Source organism: Podarcis pityusensis, assembly GCF_964106645.2.
Source record: "Podarcis pityusensis genome assembly, chromosome: 4".
Taxonomy (NCBI): Eukaryota; Metazoa; Chordata; class Lepidosauria; order Squamata; family Lacertidae; genus Podarcis; species Podarcis pityusensis.
Genome location: NC_138027.1, coordinates 60,361,503 through 60,368,501, shown reverse-complemented (window position 1 = coordinate 60,368,501; position 6,999 = coordinate 60,361,503).

The following is a 6,999-nucleotide window of genomic DNA, read 5'->3' as shown; positions in this document are numbered from 1 at the left end:
TCATATTACAAAAGAAAAAGGCTTTAGCCTTAAGATTACACAGACCAAAAGAAAAGTAACAGCACAAGAGGACTACAGTGGTACCTCGGGTTACATACGCTTCAGGTTACATACGCTTCAGGTTACAGACTCCGCTAACCTAGAAATATTACCTTGGGTTAAGAACTTTGCTTCAGGATGAGAACAGAAATCGTGCTCTGGCGGCGCGGTGGCAGCGGGAGGCCCCATTAGCTAAAGTGGTGCTTCAGGTTAAGAACAGTTTCAGGTTAAGAACGGACCTCTGGAATGAATTAAGTACTTAACCCGAGGTACCACTGTATGCAGAAAACAGAAATGATGTGTTAGCGTTGTTAGGAGACCCCCATTCCCCTCAGAGAGCCACAATTCCCAGAGTTACCTGGGAAGAGGGATTAATTGTTCAACCATTCTGCAAATTGTAGTTCTTCAAGGAGAATAGGGGTATCCCAGCTACTCTCAGCTACTGAACAAACTGCAGTTTCCAGGCTTGTTTGTGGGGAGGCATGACTGTCTAAAGTGATATAATCCTTCTTTAAATGCATAGTGCAGATGGGGCCTATGGCTGGGATGGGTGATTGTGCTGTACACCAGAAGGATATATAAAACAGCTGAGGAATGTCCTTGCTATATCCCTTTGAACACACCATAAAACAATGGTGAAGGCAAGCGAGGCCCCAGAGGGCTAGAAATGGAGCAGCCTGATTCTCCCCATCTCCCTCCCCTCACCTCTAGCTAGGTGCAATGGGAAGGAGATAAGACCCACAAAGGAGGAACTTGGGGTGAACTTTGATCTTGCCTCACAATGACAGCTGCCATTTTAAATACAGATGCCTGTTGCAAATTTGAAGCCGAGGTGAGCTGCGTAACCTAAGTTATGGTAGGGTTTGAGAGAGGAAGGTTGTTATTTATATTTCAGCTAGTTTATTGCATTCCCCAAAATCAGACATGGGGTAGGGGTGTGTGGATCAAAAAGAAACGTCCCTGTGTTTTTAGGAATAACGTTGCTACTGCTACAAAAAGTAGGAGTACCTTGATGCATTTCCTTAAAAAAAACCCCATGAAAATTGTGGGATTAAAAACCCCTCAGTTTAAAAAGAGTAGAATTAAGGGTTTTACATACTCCCTAATGCCCAAGCAACAAATGTGCTATACAATTAGTAAAGACATTTCCCACATACTGTGCTTACTTACAATTTAGCATCCACATTCTTGGCTTGGGCTTTTAGCTGAAATCCTCCAACTGTCTGGGAAAAACTGCTAGAGAAGAGCAATGGAAAAGAAAATGAGGCGAGAGGGTTAAGAAGCTATATCCCCCACATGGATCTTTTCCTTTAGACTGCATCCTCTGCAGCTTCGGATTAAAATAAATAAATAAATAACCCTCAGTGACTCACAACATCATGTGTTGTTTAGCCTACGATCGTATAAAAAATGAGAGGGTCCAGAGGCATCCAAAAATGTAATAAGGATGTAGCCTTCCACAGACACATAAAAGGTCTGGAAAGTTGAGGTGGGGGGCGGGGAGAGAGCGAGAGAGACCAGAGTATAGAGACTGAGGGACAAATACTTTCACACTGTGAGGCTAAATGGCAAAGAAAATGCAAGAAATAACACATATGATCCCATTAGAATTAGGTGTGTCCGAATCCCAGTGAAGCCAAAGAGTAAAATAAATGTCAAGCCATTAATTTCAGTTTAGCCTTGGCATACTCTGCCGAGGAAAATAGAATTCAGTCAGTATGCCTTGATATGATAATATTAACACGACATGGGGTAGTGGGGAGATGACAGCTCTTACTGATTGTACTGAAAAAAACAAACCACTGTGTTTTTATTAACAAACCAAGGCCTCCCTCAGTTGTTTACTGAACATTCTTCCTGATTTGTGGGGTAGTTATACAATGCCCTTTCTTTATTAAACATTAACAATGGTTTGTTTGTGAGGAGGTTATACAAGGTAGGATCAAGCAATTGTTATCCCACACTTTCCAGTGTATTCTTCTGCACTGCAGAAAGTCTAGGGTTGGTTTTTCTGTGGAAGTGGTTTTGTTGTGCAAAAACATCAAGTCCACTTTGGTTCTGCAACCTGAATTTACTGCTATGCAATTGAATCCCACTCACAACATAGGGGCAGTCTGGAAGCAGTTTGGGTGGTACTTTTTGCTAGTGGACTCTGATTTTGATGTCACTGTACTCTGTTCTCTTGTGCTGTAGCAGACTTAACACCAACAAACTGCTCAAGAACCTGCCCACAAGTCTCATGGGGCTTTGGGAGTCATTATCATACAGCATTATACCAGCATTGTCATACAACATGTCTACTCAGAAATAAGCCCCAGAAACTCAATGGGACTTACATCTAGTCCATTTGGTTCAGGAATGCAACCTTAATGAAAAGAGTCTGCAGAAAAGCCCCTTGAATTTTAGTTTGCAAAGATAGGAACCATTTCATTTCAATTTGACAGTGTGACAACTGGTTGACATTGGAAAGGCGAACAGCAAAATGATTTACAAGGCATGACATATTTCAAGTGAAATTGATTGTATTAAATGCTTCATTGAACAGCATGAATGGCAGGACATCCGTGGTATTATTTTTCAAATACCCAAGGGTAGCAATTCTATAGTTATTAGCATCTGGTATGATGAAAATATTTTAAGGGAGTGACTTTTGGCTGTTAATGCTACATATCATATCACCAAAGGGGGAAAGAAAAAAACCTGGCACATTGAAGTGATTGTGCTGAATCTGATGAGATGTGAAGACATTACATTAAAAACGACTGTTCTCTCTGTGGATCTGGGCATCTGATCGTGTTATGTTAGCTATGATTTCTTTGCAAAACTACAAGAACAAGGACAGATGGTAACAATGAATTGGCAGTGACAAGAGAGTTGTTTTAAATCGTTCTGTAGATGGTTCTACCCAGTCTACATTTTTAGTGGTCCATCTATGCTACTCAGCGGACAACATTCCAATTTCATATATTTAATTATAATATTAGAAACAAACAATGGCCAAAGGGCATTTGGCTCAATCATTCTGGGAGAAGTGCCAACCTTTGTATAATTGAAGCATTCATATCTGTGATTTAACGTTTTTCAAGCGGGCCTATGCAATTTGTTCGTAGTCTGCTTCTGTTGCAAAATGCTTGCACTCTGCGTAATCTGGTGGGTTTGGGTGTTACACACACACACACACACACACACACACACACACACACCTTTGTTTCCACAAAAGCTAGGGGGTAAAGAAATAGACTTGCCTTGAACCCCAGCTGATCATTCAGAACAACTCCCAACAGTGGTTCATTTCTGTTCTCTGTGACAATACCTCATCCCTTTTCCTTTTGAGTCTTTGATCAAGCCAGATTGTCAACACATGTTTTGCATCAGTCATCCCTCTGAAGCTGTCTGCTCCAGGTAGTCTAGGCAAAGGGTTTGTTTAAAAAGCCTTCTGTTTCTTTTGCTCGAATTGCAGGTTAGCTTCTGGATTTGTTTCAGCAAAAATAGCACATGTGACGCCTGACAAAACGGCACCACCTGCTCCGTGCCTTGATTATCCATGCCGTGCTCTGGAGTAATTAGCTGTGGCATCTGAGAGTTATAACCAAAGCAGGTATCTGGAATGATGTGAAGAGTCTTCTAAGCTTGTAATAAAGCAGGCACTCTTGAGCAACCAAAGTATTTGTTTACGACACAAATCATCAAACTCTGCCACTGAATGCCTCTGTAATCTGAACGATCAATTCAATACATGCCAAAGGTGCAATGCAGCAATTGCATGATTATCCTGAAAGCCTTGATTCAAAAGCAATAGTGAAATATTCAGCCTTGCTAAGGGTATTGTGTGTGCATGTGTATATAAACTGTGCTGTCAATGGCCTTTTTCTGTCCTTATGATCTGTTTCAGGATGGAGGGCCTGTGGCTGCCAGATGTTGCTGGGCCACAGCTTCCATCATCTCTTTAACTATTGGCCATGCTGGTTGGAGCAGAGGAGAGTTGGTATGCAAGAACATCTGGAGGCCACTGGTTCCCTATCTTCTCTATATGATTAAGATCTCATGGAAAGCGAGTTCTCAGGGCTGAACCTGCTGGCTCTGCACCATGCTGTTCGCACATTAGCAAAATGCCTGCACCAGACAAGTCTTGTGAATGTGCCTAGGCTCTTACCGTTGCCTGAAACCATGTGTGATCAGGGTTCCCAATCATGGGAAGAGTTTGCCTATGCTCAGCAAACTTCCCTCCTTCAGGGTATGAACAGGGCAGGGCAGGAAGGGCATGGGACATGTCACCAAGGACAGAGGCAGAGGGCACAGTGCCGCTCATCCTATAGACGTTGTGTGGAGTATAGCCAATGAAGAGGACTAATGCGTCCCCCGTCTTTTAATGGGTTGATAGTGTGCACTCCAACAAAAGTGAGTGACTTAGAGTTTTATATAAGAAGATATATTCTTATGCAAAAGTGTGTGCATGTGAAGCACACATATGTTGGGGTATATAGGGAGGAATTAGAAAATACAGTAAGAATCATATTACTGATGCAAAGAAAATGGAGTTTAGGATATGAAGCAATGTTAATAAAAACCCAAACATATTTTCCACTTGCTCTTGCATGCCATACGCCCCTCAAAGTTTCTTGATTAAATGCTTATTTATGTGAGCCATTTAAATACAATTAACATCAGATTTCAAAGTCCCAAGTGATCTAGTGTGTTCTGTCTTTCAGAGTTTCAATGAATTAAATTATTGTTATTTCCTCCAGAATCTTTTTTTATGAAGCATTTTTGCCTTCATAAATTAAGTTTCCAAGGGGCAACATACATACAGAATTGAGTGCCTTGTAAATATAAGAATCTGATTTTGGACAAGAGGTGGAACCCTAGTGAGAGGAGGGGTTTCATTGGGCTCTTTTCTTGGCGGGGTGTGTCTTCCAGTTCTGAGACTGTGTATATATTTTATTGTTAGGTCCCACTGATGGGAATTGCTAGTGCACTAAGAATAATCTGGAATATATTGAAATGCCTACTGGCATGATGATGGTAGTTTTATTTATATTTATTTTTATATTTATTTACTACTGCTGCCTTGTTCCAAAATGTTGATCTAACATTTTGTTTCATGTTTTTTTCTTGATTTAATGGTTTCTTTTTTGGTTTGAGGTTGATATATTATTTTTTCATTATTTGTATTCTTTCAGTACCTTAATTGTTTATGATTTTAGCTTCCCACACTGCTTCTATATAAGACAATAGTTATTTCACCTGATGGAATTTGCCCCTGTAAATCTACAATATCATCAGCTGTATAAGTCTTGGGGCAACACCTACAGAAATGCTGAAACAGGAAGTGCAAGTGTTTTGTGATTCCTTTTCCCACACTTCCAGGTTAATGAATGAAAAGGAAGTTGGATATTTCCTCTGTGCAGAGATGCATGAGCTGAAGCCACTTTGGTAGTAAAATGTGGAGGCTTCACAAATACAGTGGTACCTCGGGTTACAGACGCTTCAGGTTACAGACTCCACTAACCCAGAAATAGTACCTCGGGTTAAGAACTTTGCTTCAGGATGAGAACAGAAATCGCCCAGCGGCGGCAGCGGGAGGCCCCATTAGCTAAAGTGGTGCTTCAGGTTAAGAACAGTTTCAGGTTAAGAACAGACCTACAGAACGAATTAAGTTCTTAACCCGAGGTACCACTGTACAGTCTTGTTCCCGCAGAACTCTAGTTCATGCTCAGGCTTATTGGGTTTAACACAGATTCCTTTTGATTATGCGCTGAGACTTCTCTGAATGTTTCCGGATAGCAATCTATACCATTCAGACTCAGTAAAATGCCTCGTTCTGATCACCTGAATCCCAAGGAAACCAATTTTCCCATGAAGAAAGCTGTTCTGTAATCAAAGAACTCTCTCCTGCAAGGTCTTGCAGATATGTGAACATTTAAATGCAGACCACACACTTGTTCTCTGAGTTGTCTTGGGGCAAGAAAGAAATGGTAATTCTAAAGGAATATATGTTTTGCTCCAAGGGTTACATCTGATTGCAAGGTTCTTATGCACAAACTGTGGTATTTCTCTTGTGATTTGTAAAGGTAACTTGAAATGTAACATGAATGCAACATAAAGCTGGTAGCATTGTTTCTGCTTTCGGTACATGTGCCATAATCCATAGGAACATTGCCTTACACTGAGTCAGTTCACTAGTCCATCCAGCTCTGTATTTTCCACACTGACTGACAGCAACTCTCAAGAAATTACGGCAGGGCTGTCTCTCAACCCTACTTGGAGATGTGAGGATTTGAAGCTGGGATCTTCTGCATGCAATGGAGATGCTCTGCCACTGAGCCACAGCCCTTCTGGACTGCACTTCCTAGGGGCCTGATAGGAGAACCCTGCTTCCTGACCTCTGCAGCAACCTAGGTGCTATTTTCTATGACTAACCCTTTCAAGATATGCACCTCAGTCCACAGGAGCATAGGAAGCTGCCTTACACTGAATCAGACCATTAGTCTATCTAGCTCAGTATTGTGTACACAGGGTCTCAGGCAGGGCTTCCTTCCTGGAAATGTCAGGTATTGAAGTTGGGTTCTTCTACATGCAAGGCACATGTTTTACCACTGAGCTATGGCCCTTCCCCGAATGATTTCCTATGGAGCAGATGGTTTCTGGGCATTCCCATTATTTTCAATGGAAGGAACAGCTCCAGATGCAAAATGTGTGTCTCCATAGTACTACCGCTTTTGAAGTGAGCAGGGAAATTCACGTGTAGGGGCTGTGTGTACACTTGGAAGTGAATATGCTGTTTGGAATCAGGGGAAAGAATACCATATATGAGGCACTGGGGTTTGAACATTCTGCTCACACCCATTTCCGGCAACTCAAGATCATGTTTAGATGGAACAGTGTCAGAATCGCGGCCAACAAAGTCTCTACTCATGCATTATATGTGGAACTCCAAAATGGCCAGGGATGTTTCCCTTG